Genomic DNA, 12,027 nt, shown 5'->3' on the forward strand with positions numbered 1-12,027 from the left:
AAATATCAGCAGCTTAAAATGGATCAGCCAAATACGACCCACGGTGCAGATCTGGCCTATAGCCTATTTTGGTACAGCTCACAAACTAAGAATAATTTTCATGTTTAAAAGTTGTTTAAAAAGAAGAAAGATACGAAATGGAGATACACCCCCACAAAGTCTAAAATGTTTACTCTCTGGCTCTTTACAGAAAGAAATTGTTGACCCCTGGTTTAAAATAACAAAGATTTGATTTTTGCTCATAATGTGTGTCCACTATGGGTTGCGAGAGAGGGCTTTTCTCATCCTTGCCCCTTCTGGACCCAGCCTGAAGGAGCAGCCGCCATCTTGAATGTAACCTCACCTCTTCACCTCTTCACCTCTCCCCATGGTTATAGAGGAGGCTGGTAACTCTATCACAGGCGCTGGAGGAAGTTTGGAGGATGATTCACCCAAGCTGGGCTCAGAGCAGTTCAGCGCTGCAGTCTCAGGTTCTCCGAGGTTCTGTGCTTTCCTTGGAACAATCAGGGAGACCTGTTGTCATGGGGGACACGCCACATGACCTGGCACAGCTGTCACAAAGTGCTTTGCAGGCCCCAGGGCCCTTGACTCAGGGCACCCCGTGTATCTCATTTTCTGCTTCAGGTCTGCCTGCAGGAACCCACTTGCCACTGACACGTGCAAGAAGCTTATTCCTCAGGGCGATCGTGGACTGGGAGGACATAGATAAACACTTTCCTTCTCAGTGCCCCAGCAGATGAGGTTGAGGAATGTTCCGGAAGCTCCTCAGAGGCTCCTAGAGGACTCGAGCCCTGGTAAGACACCCTCATATCAGCTTTCCTGCTTTTCCTGGGTCACTCTCCAGTCCCTCACTGGGGGTTCCTAAACTCCTGTCCCATAAGAAATCAGCTGCACACAACCCTTGTCTCAGGCTCTTCCTCCTTGGTGAAACCAAGCCGAAAGGAGCCCAATAAATGTTGAATAATGAAAATATCCATACACAGAAGTGAAAGCTTGCAATTTGCCGCAACGGGGCCATTCAGAGGAGTCTCGCAGAGGGAGTGGCAATTACGCGCCACAGGGAACTCTGGGGATTGTAATTCCGAATTGCACGATCACTCGTGCAACAGGCCTCCTTGGGATCATCCCGCACCAGGATAGATTCTCCGCTTTTTCGGCAGAATCCCCCTGTGCTTCTTAGTTCCATCCATTCAGGCATCAATCTCCCGCTTTCCGGACAAACTAAATCCTCCCCTTTCCGCAACACATCCCTTATTTGTGGAAACCCACCAGGCCCGTGATAAAAACCACCACCTCAAGTGCCGGTTCCAATGGGCCTGTCATGGCTGCCTGGAGACCTGGCTGGAGGGATCTTGCTGAAGAGTCAGGGAGAGGTGGTCTGATCGCTTAACCGTCTCTACTACCCGAGGACCTGGGAGAGGCAAATGCCACACATTTGCCCTCTATTCCCAAGGCCGTCTACTGAGTTTCTGAACCGTTGCCCATGCTGGTTATAAACACTCTCCTTGAAAGCAGAGTTTACGATTATTTTTATCAAATCATACAGTTTGAGTTCACTAACAACAACTTTAGACCTGGTCTGTCCTAGTATTTTGCCCTTTCCCCACTATCATTTCGACATCTGCCCCCAGTTCTGTGTCACCACGTGAACCGGGTTTTTTTTTCCCCATCATCCCTAAAACAGCTTAAAGAATTACAGTATTTGGTCCAAATAACCCAGGAAGACGCCACATGCATTTATGTGTTATAAAAACAGAGGCTCCTAGAATAGCATGTTTAGAAATTAGAGATGACAGACATCTAACAGGTCATTGGCAGCCTCGTACGATTTGGTTAAATGTCTGGTATCGCTACAGAATATCTTTTAACGTCCTCTATTTTGCCAACCATTTCCGTCCCGCCTATGAGGAAAGTTGATTCACATCTTCTATTCGGGCATATTTAGAAGGACTGCCCCAAGGAAACCTTAGGCCAGCCTCTTGCCTAGATCTGAGCTCCCAGAAAATTTTCTACAGCATCATCAAGTTATTCTTGTCTGCACAACCCCACAAGAACACGTCAACGCAAATATTTACCCAGGGGGTAGTTCATCGAAAGTGGTGTACCAACACACACACACACACACACACACACACACACACACACAAGCTGCAAGCAGTCCGAACATCCAAAAACAAAGGATCAATTTTTAGCTTTTGTACAACCTCTGACATATAGTACCAGGCCGTCATTTGTCATTTCAAATCATGTAGATGCAAATTTATCAATTTCAAATACTGGTGACCGTAAAGACTCAAAGATGACGAGGAGTCGATTTCAAAATAGAGTGTACACCCTGCCGTGGTTTCTGTTAGAAATTGTATACTTACTGTTCAGGTTTGTAATGCTTTATGCCGGTTAATACCAGCTAATGCTCGATGCGGAGATTATGAGTGCTGGTGATTTTCCTATATGTATTATCGTCATATCTATCTCTCCCTGATTCATCTAGTCTGAACATGGAGTGCTTTTTTGTAAACAGAAAAGAGATCATTTTAACAAAGAAAAAATCTTGGCCCGCTTTTTTTTTTTTTTTTTTAATTTTAATACTCGGTTAAGAGGGGTCGGTCCTCGTGAAGTCCTTCCAAGGCAGCCACTGAGCTAGGAACTTCCCCAATCAATATTTACCTTCCTGCCTCACTGGCAGCCTGTGCCAACTGATAACCCCTCTGAAGAATTTTCTGGAGTTGAATCGCGAAGGCCCTACTTCGGGTCTCGCTTGCTTTGGCGAAGGCGTCTTCTATTTTGTTAATTCTGCCACGTACATATTCCAACTCTTGCAAGCCCTGGCAGGTCTGTGCTCAACTGATACCCAGGTGCAGACCAGGTAAATAACTGTCCCCAAAAGCTCCCCACATGCAGGGCCTCGGTCCTCGGGCCACTTGCAAACCCAATCCCTCACTCCGTGGACAAAGGAGACAGCCTCCCCTATAAAGTTACCCCATGGGATTGCGGGAGCTCTACATGTGTTCACCTAAGCTTTGTTTATATCCCTTCGAACAAAGGCGCAGAAAGCCACCCGGGCAGCAAGGTGCGTCCAGCACTGAGCATGTCTCCGGGAGCACTGTCCTGAGTGTAATGTAACTCTCTCCCATCACCTTCACCCCCGCTGTCCCAACTTTTTAAAACCCAACTGATTACAAGTGTTGTTCAAGGTTACTGAACTAGAAAAACAAACCACGCCATGGTTGGTGCGTTCCTAATTACAGACGGGACTGTGTTCGGAACAATTGTTTTTGTACCTCGACATTTCTCTGAGCCTCCATCAGGAAGTGGGCTGTTTCTCTCTGGCCACTCATAAGAAAGGATTACTGACAATCTAGAAACCGCTATCAGCTTTCTTTTCCATCCCGAACTAATATGAAACCATTTCTCAAGTATCAGCTTTTCCAGCGAAAGTCTTTAGCGGCTGACATTGCATCATAAAAGCAACCTCGCCAGATTTGACCCCGAGGTATGTGCTCTCTCCCGATCGTATTCCAGCGAAGAATATTGTCTGTGGCTGCTTCCAAGGGGGAGGAAGGAATATAGAAGCAGGGGCCGTTCATGTTCTCACTCGGAGCAGGAGCCTGTAAGTTAACACCACGGATTCTTCCCTTTGTCGTTTTTCGTTGTGTCGTCATGGTTAAGCGGCTCAGCGAGTTCCGCCTGCGGGGTCTGCAGCCGTCCACCCAAATTTAAAACGAGCCAGCTGAACCGAGCAAGCTGGATTGATACCGTTCACGGTGTGGTCCTCAGTGAGATGAATGAGAAGGCATTTTCCACTGGTACCCACCCGGACTAGGCTTCGTGAGCAAAAGAACTGCTTCTCGTGCCGTGTAGACCAGCCCTGCATTTGCCCCCTACAACAACTTCCACGTCGCCTTTGCTGGGACAGTCCCCCAGCCTCGCCTAATTGTCCAAGGAAAATGAAACAAGAGAAAAAAGGAACCCCCCGCAATACTCCCATTAACACTAAAGGAGACATGGAAAATAGGAAAACACCTGGCCTTGCGCTTGCTAGATGTTTGCCGTGGAAACAATCTGTTCGTATTTAACGAGAAATGACATCATAAAGCGTTCACTGCCATCACCACGGCTCCTTGATCTCAGGAGTCGTACTTTCTAGGCTCTGAATGAAACTTCGGGGCCGCAGAAGGAAATTTTCTATGCAGAGGAGAATAGAGCTTACGGAGATAAAAATGGCCCACGGGCTAGGGCTCGTGACAATGGCGTCAGGATCATCTTGTCATTGTGCCAGGCCTCCATCTTTCTCGAACGCCCTATACTTGCCAAAGGGCCAAGGTGCTATAAAATGCTTTAAAAACATTGTGTTTTAACAATGCCGTGCAGCGAAAACGGGTTGCTTTTAATGGCCATCTGTATAAAGTCTCTTTTTATTTAGGAAAATCTATTTTAAATTAAATATCATAAGCCCACGAGCCATAGCAAACAATATTTTTGACCATATGCTCTGAATTAATATGCCAAACATTGCGACCTCTATTTTCCTCATGACGTGGGTGTGGCGCTCCTGGACGGCAGGAGGGGAAGAATTTTCAATAAGGCCACCAACGATGGCATGGAACCAACAACCAGGCGTCCCCAGAGTTATCCCTCTTCCGAACGATCTCGACTCAGATCCACTTCCCTTTTAAGAAAGAAACTCCCTTTGATGCCTTTTTCTCTCTTGTCTTCACCCCCAGGAGCGCCAGCCAAAGGCAGCCACACTTGAGCTGACTTTGGAAAGTTGCCGGAATTCCTTTCATCTGTTGCTTGCCATCTGTTGGGGTGCGACGGTTCAAAAGCAAGTACTTTCATCAGGTGCTGGGCAGAAATGGCAACTTGGTGTTGATACCCTTGTGTGGGCCACTCCCCTCGTTGCCCTTGGCTGAGCTCCTTCCATTCGGTCCTCTGGTTCCTCCTGCAGCTCCCCTGCTGATGGAGATTGAAGAGAAGCATGGCTAGCACCCCAACCCCCACCCCCCACCCCACCCCCACCCCACCGTGGGGAGGCTGAGCCCCATGGGGACCAAGAGTTCAGTGGGCTGTTGGCACTTGACTGAGGTAGGGGCGTCAAGAGGATTCACTTAGGAGTTGGCCCAGCTGCCTTCTGTCTTTGCAAACCGAGCATCGGATTGCTTGGGGACTGGTTGCATGGCAGTACAGGGTCCTCTGACCCCTGAATAAGGATTTCTGATTCTTTACAAGTTCGCAGGGCTTGACTGCACGTGGCTGGCATTCCTCCTCGAGGGGCGGTGGCACCGGAAGTTGCTTGGGGCTGTGGAATCGCTTTCTGCGCGCAGACTTGGAAACCACCCAGCGCGATCTAACGGTCTGTTCTTCCTTCCTGCGTTCTCCTTCCGGTCATTTCTTCTTTCCTTTGTCGCACCGTCTCCCGGTCTACCGTGTTTCCTCTCTTCTGTCCCTCTTTTCTTTCTCCCTACTTTTTTGCGTTGATGACACCTTGGGTGTTGCCATGATTATTCTTAATATCCAGGATGAATTTATTGTTGTTTTGATAACTGCTCAGTGCCATCCAATTCACAAGGATCACTGTCAAGGCTTAAAACAGAGACTTGGGTATTATCACCCCCAGTTTAGAAATGAGAAAAAGGATTCTGAAGGAGTTTACGTGAAATGCCTGAGAATCCACATTCTGGAGTGGTGAGGTGATCCACCCTGCATTCGTGGAGGTCCAAATCCATATTCTTTCTCCTGTGCCTTAATGGTGGTCATATGCCATGTTTGCGTCTCCTTTGTTTTTTTTGTAAAATGACTTATATGGAGGGGAAATGGGTAGGGGGATGGGTTGAGTGGGTGTCGGGCATTAAGGAGGGCGTTTTTCGGGATGAACCCTGGGTGTCATATGTAAGAGAGAAATCATTGGGTTCTACTCCTGAAGCCAAGACTACACTGTATGTTAACTAGTGTGAATTTAAATTAAAAAAAAAATTAACACACACACACAAATAATACATAAAAATTCAAGTACCACATTAGCATAAAAGAGGCACCTGGATGGCTCAGTCGGTTAAGCGTCCGACTTTGGCTCCGGTCATGATCTCGCAGCCCATGAGCTCGAGTCCTGCTTTGGGCTCCGTGCTGACAGCTCAGAGCTTGGAGCCTGCTTCAGATTCTGTGTCTCCCTCTCTGTCCCTCCCCTGCTCATGCTCTGGCTTTCTCTGTCTCTTAAAAATGAATAAAAAAAAAAACTTAAAAAAATTATCATTAAAAAATGACTTATATGGCTCCCTAATATTGTTGGATGTTTCCAACTGGGCTGTTTCTTCTTCCATGCATTTCTCCCTTCTCATGAATGCTTTTTAAACTCTATTGTCTAAGTTATAAATCTTCTATTTGGCCACACGACAGGATCATAAAAAAGTGGTTAATCCCACTGAGTAACTCAAAAATCTATGTCTACTATCCCTACCTCATGCTAAGTTTATTTTTTTTTATTTTATTTATTTTTTTTTAATTTTTTTTTTTTTATCATTTATTTATTTTTGAGACAGAGAGAAACAGAGCATGAACGGGGGAGGGGCAGAGAGAGAGGGAGACACAGAACCGGAAGCAGGCTCCAGGCTCTGAGCCATCAGCCCAGAGCCCGACGCGGGGCTCGAACTCACGGACCTCGAGATCGTGACCTGAGCTGAAGTCGGACGCTTAACCGACTGAGCCACCCAGGCGCCCCAGTTTAATTTTTTTTTTAAATGTTTATTTATTTTTGAGAGAGAGAGAGAGAGCGCGCACATGTCTGGGAGGGGCAGAGAGAGAGGGAGACACAGAATCCAAAGCAGGCTCCAGGCTCTGCACTGTCACTACAGAGCCCGATGAGGGGCTCGAACCCATGAACTGTGAGATCATGACCTTAGCTGAAGTCGGGTGCTCAACCGACTGAGCCACCCAGGCGCCCCTGAGTTGAAAAGTCACTTATTCAAGGTGGCCTTCCCTGACTCAGCACTTTGTCTTTGGGTGCATGGCTGTTCTCCGCCACTCACTCTACCTTTCTTTCATAGAACTTATTTAAGTTTAGAATTAAAATTGTAGTTAATATATCTCTCATCTACTAGACCGAAATGTGTATGGAGAGGGATCATGTCTAGTTCTGCTTTCTGTTTGGATATTTATCGGTCACCACTTCAAAATCCTCTTGGTTCTACCACTTGTTCCAGTGGGGGTGACTTGTCCCAGGCCATCCCTGACAGGCTTCGAACAATTGCAGTTGGCCATTGTCCAGCCTTGGGCCTCGTGCCCCGGACGTGGGGGAAGGAGACTGCTGACTTTTGCCAGATATGTCTCCCGGCCTCCTTTGCCCGCTGTTTTCCAGCTATTTAGACAGGTAGGAGGCATTGGTGGGAGATTGAAGGGTCCCTCTCTGTCTCTGCCTCTGGTGCAGCTTTGGCAGGAGCTAGGGGGAAGATTCTGTGGTTGTAGTTCTCATCCCACAGTCCTTCCCTGTCTGGTCTTCACTTCAGCTGGATAGTATCGGCTAATGTTCTACCCACCATAGGCACCTTTGCTTCTCACTGAGGACATATTCATTGTGGATTGAATTGTATCCCTAATAAAAAAGTATATCCGAGTCCTGCTAGAACCTTTAATATAATCTTATTTAGGGATAAGGTCTTTGTAGATGTGGTTAGTTAAGATGAGGTCAGACTGGATAGGGTGGGACCTCATCCAACATGACTGTATCCTTATAAGAAGAGGAGAGGGCAGGGGTATGGAGAGGGAATGGCATGTGAGTATGGAGGCAGAGATTAGAGCAAGGCATCCATCCGCAAACCAAGGAGTGCCAAGGGTTGCTGATCATCTCCAGAATCTGGGAGACAGTTATGGAACAGTTCCCCCTTAAAGCCCTCACAAGGAAAAAAAAAACATGCGGACACCTTGATTTTGGACTTGTAGCCTCCAGAATTGTGGGTGAATAAACTTCTGTTGTTGTTTGTGGTAATGTGTTAAGGCAGTCCTAGGAAACTGATACGACCTCTTTTTCACGTGGTCCCTTCATGCCTTGCAGCTTGTGGCCATTGCTAATCTTGAGGCAGTTGCCTCTGTGTCCTGTAAAACAGACCTTACATTACCAGTAAAACCAATCCCTTGTATTAGGTTCCCACTATTTGAAATACCTGGAGCAGTTTCAGCTTGTCTGATGGGGCACTGAGTTATAGTATAATATAATATCTAACATTCAGAATATGCTTCTCATACACCAGGAATTGATCAAGTATCTTACCCACATTGTTTCACGTAATCTTCACACGAATCCTACAACAGAAGTGCTATGTTTCCATGGGCTGAACAGATGGGGAGAATGTGGCAGAGAGGTTATGTGACCTGCCAAGGACATTTAACTCGTTAGGCACAAACAAGGGATTCAAACCCAGGGCCGGCTGACTCCAAAACTCATGCTTTTAAGCACTGCCTTGTTCTCCCTAGCCTGGCTCCAAAGTCAACAGTTAAAGTGTATAACATCTGTGATGTACCCTATGGTCCATCCTTTCCCTGTGTCCCCATTGCAGGGGACAGTCCAGCTTGTGCCCTGCCCCAGAGGCCTGACTGACACTGCCTCTAGTCTCACACCCCCTTGAATCCTTTGCAGCATCACTTAGGAAGTGCTTCCTGCCTTCCATCGTTTCTGTTTCATCTTCAAGAACTCAAAGGGATTTGTTATTCAAGAGTGCATCTTCGCTCAGAGTTGGCTTGACTTATATTTTAAAATCCATTAGTTTGCTAAGGTTGCTGTAACAAAGTATCATACAACAACTGAAATGTATTGTCCCACGGTTCTGGAGGTGAGACCTCTGAGGGCGAGGTGTGACCAGGGCTCCTTCCTTGGAGAGTTGAGGGGGAATCTGCTTCATGCCTCTCCTCTAGCTTCTGCTGGCTTGCTGGCAATTTTTGGAGTTTGGGACTTGTAGAAGCATCTCCCCAATCTCTGTTTTCATGGTCACACAGCATGTTCCTTGCACTTATGTCTGTGTCCTATATTCTTTTTTTTTTTTTTTTTTTAACAACACCAGCCCTACTCCAGGATGGCCTCATCTTAACTGTGTCTTCAGTTACTCTGTTTTTGGAAGGCCACATTCTGAGGTATGGTGGATGAGAACGTCAATGTATGAGTTTCGGAGGGATAGCAATTCAACCCATCATAAATATTATATAGAGAAATGCAGACAGAATAAATTTGCAAACACCTGCTTACTTATACATATGTTGGTCGAGTTGAAACATCTTTTCCATTTTTGCTTCATATTTCTTTTGTTAAGAAAACCAAACGTTATAGGTACAGCTGAAGATAAATTGTATGTATCATTTCCATGCAAGTTTTTATATTTTTATCACCTGCAAAGGAACTTATAAGCAGCATGTAACCTGGTTTTACATTTTAAGAAACTATTATAATGATTTCATACTCTGTGTGTCCTTCTGTTAGGATTTATTGCTGTTAAAACCTACAGCCCTAATTCATTTAGCTTTTGTATGATATTTTATTATGGGGGGGGCACCTGGGTGGCTCAGTCGGTTAAGCATAGACTTCGGCTCAGGTCATGATCTCACGGTCCGTGAGTTCGAGCCCCACGTTGGGCTCTGTCCTATCAGTTCAGAGCCTGGAACCTGCTTCGGATTCTGTGTCTCCCTCTCTTTCTGTCCCTCCCCCGTTCACACTCGGTCTCTTCTCTAAAAAAAAAAAAAAAAGAATAAACGTTAAAAAAATTAAAAACAACATTTTATTATAGGAATATACAACAATATATTCATCTGTGGTTCTATTAATGGACACTCAGTTTGTTTTCAGAAATAGTGCTAGAACAACCCCTCTAGGACTTGTCCCATTGTGCGTATAAATGGGTTTCTGTTGGGCATACACATATCTTAAATTTGCTAAGTTTTGCCCAATCTAAAATGGTGATCCCAGCTTATTCCTCTATTAGAAGCATAGGAGAGATACCACCCTCCACCTTTTCATTAGCACTTGGTGTTTCCAGAGATTAGATTTTTTTGTCGTTTATTATGTTTTTTATTTCAAATTTTAATGTATTTCGTTTTATTTTATTATTTTATTTTATTTTATTTTATTTTATTTTATTATTTTATTTTTTGAGAGAGAGACACACACAGAGAGCACGGACCAGGGGAGGGGCGGGGAGAGAGGGAGACAGAGAATCCCAAGCAGGCTCCACGCCAATCTTCGCAAAGCCAGACGTGGGGCTGGGTCTCACGAACCCTGAGATCGTGACCTAAGCCGAGATCAAGAGTTGGACGCTAAATTGATCCACCGAGGATCCCCAAGTTTACTATGATTTTCATTGGATTTGCACTTCCCTGCCAATTCTGGAGGAGATTGAGCATCTTTCTACATATTTACGGGTCATTTCAGTTTTCTCTGTTTATCCATGGTTTCTATCCTTTGCCCTTTATACTTTCTAGACACTTGTCCTTGTTTGTTATGTGCACTGAAAATATTTTCCCATAGGCTGTGGCTTGTCCTTTCACTTGGTTTAACACCATTTTGTCGCAGCCGTTCTACAGAAATGTTAATTCTAATGACATAAAATTAATCATCCTTTTATTTTATGGCTTGTACTTTGTGTAACTTGTTTAAGAAATGCCTGTTTAACCTGAATTACTTGGTCCAACCTTTAAAGAGTCCACATTCGGGGCGCCTGGGTGGCTCGTTTGGTTGAGCGTCTGACTTCAGCTCAGGTCACGATCTCGCGGTCCGCGGGTTTGAGCCCCACGTCGGGCTCTGGGCTGATGGCTCAGGGCCTGGAGCCTGCTTCCGATTCTGTGTCTCCTTCTCTCTCTGCATCTCCTCTCTTCATGCTCTGTCTCAAAAATAAAGAAAAAAAAAACGTTAAAAAAAATTTAAAAAAAAAAGTTATCTTAAAAAAAAAAAAAAAAGAGTCCACATTCCCACCACTTTACTTGGGAACTCGTTCCTTTTCTAAACACCTTCCAGAAAAATATCTGGGCTCCCAGGAGACTGTCTTGTGCATGACTCTCTCACACTCTCTGCCTCTTCCAGTGTCTAAAACTTCTCTCTTCTCAAATCTCACCTCAAAATCTCACCTAGTATTTCCCAAAGTGTATTTCTCAAGATGTAGATCCACAAAATAGGTCATAATAAAAGTTATCTGTGGTCAATTAAGTTTAGGGGAAACTCGCCTACTATATAATGCATAGCGAGCACATTAAAGTCTCTCAAGAGTCCTGCAGCAGAGAAACTTTAACCATAACAAGCTTAGTGTTTCTCCTTCAACCACTGAATCTTCTTTTGGGTAATACCTACTATCATCTTGTAGAACTAATATTTTCTTGAATAAATACTCCTTGGATTGTTGCAAATTTTAATTTCTGGGCTTCAGAAGAAGTCAATTTTGATCAGTTTGCCTGTGTTTTCATTCCTTTCTGGAGGAGTAGATTTTCAGATTTCCACCATTCTGGAAGCTTTGTCTCCTAGAAATAATATATTAAGATACGCTTAGACTAATCCTGACGTCTCCTTTCCTGTAAAACCATCTATCAAGGCTGTATTTCTCACTCATTCCTTCTTCAGATCCCTTTGCGTGCAGGGTCTCTCTTGAACTGTGGACAAATTCCATGCAGCTTCCTGGGGTCCATGCATATGACAGTGATTATGGAAGGGGCTGTTACAATTGCCTTACACCTGTCTGAGTGGCTAGAACCAAAAGATAAGAAATAAAAAGCATTGGCAAGGATGTAGAGAAAAAGGAACCTTCACGCACTGTTGGTGGTAGGAATGTGAATTCGGTGCAGCCACCTTGGAAAACAGTATGGAGTCTCCTCAAAACTTAAAAATGGAAATACTGTACAATTGAGGAATTCCACCACCACCAAAGAAAATGAAAACACTGCTTCAAAAAGATGCATGCACCCTTATGTTCATTGCAGCATTATTTACGATGGCCAAGATATGGAAGCAACGCATGCGTTTATTGATAGATGAATGAATCAAGAAGATGTATAGGCAAGGAAACA

This window comes from Panthera pardus, unplaced genomic scaffold (assembly GCF_024362965.1).
Source record: "Panthera pardus isolate Hobbes unplaced genomic scaffold, ASM2436296v1 HiC_scaffold_18, whole genome shotgun sequence".
Classification (NCBI taxonomy): domain Eukaryota; kingdom Metazoa; phylum Chordata; class Mammalia; order Carnivora; family Felidae; genus Panthera; species Panthera pardus.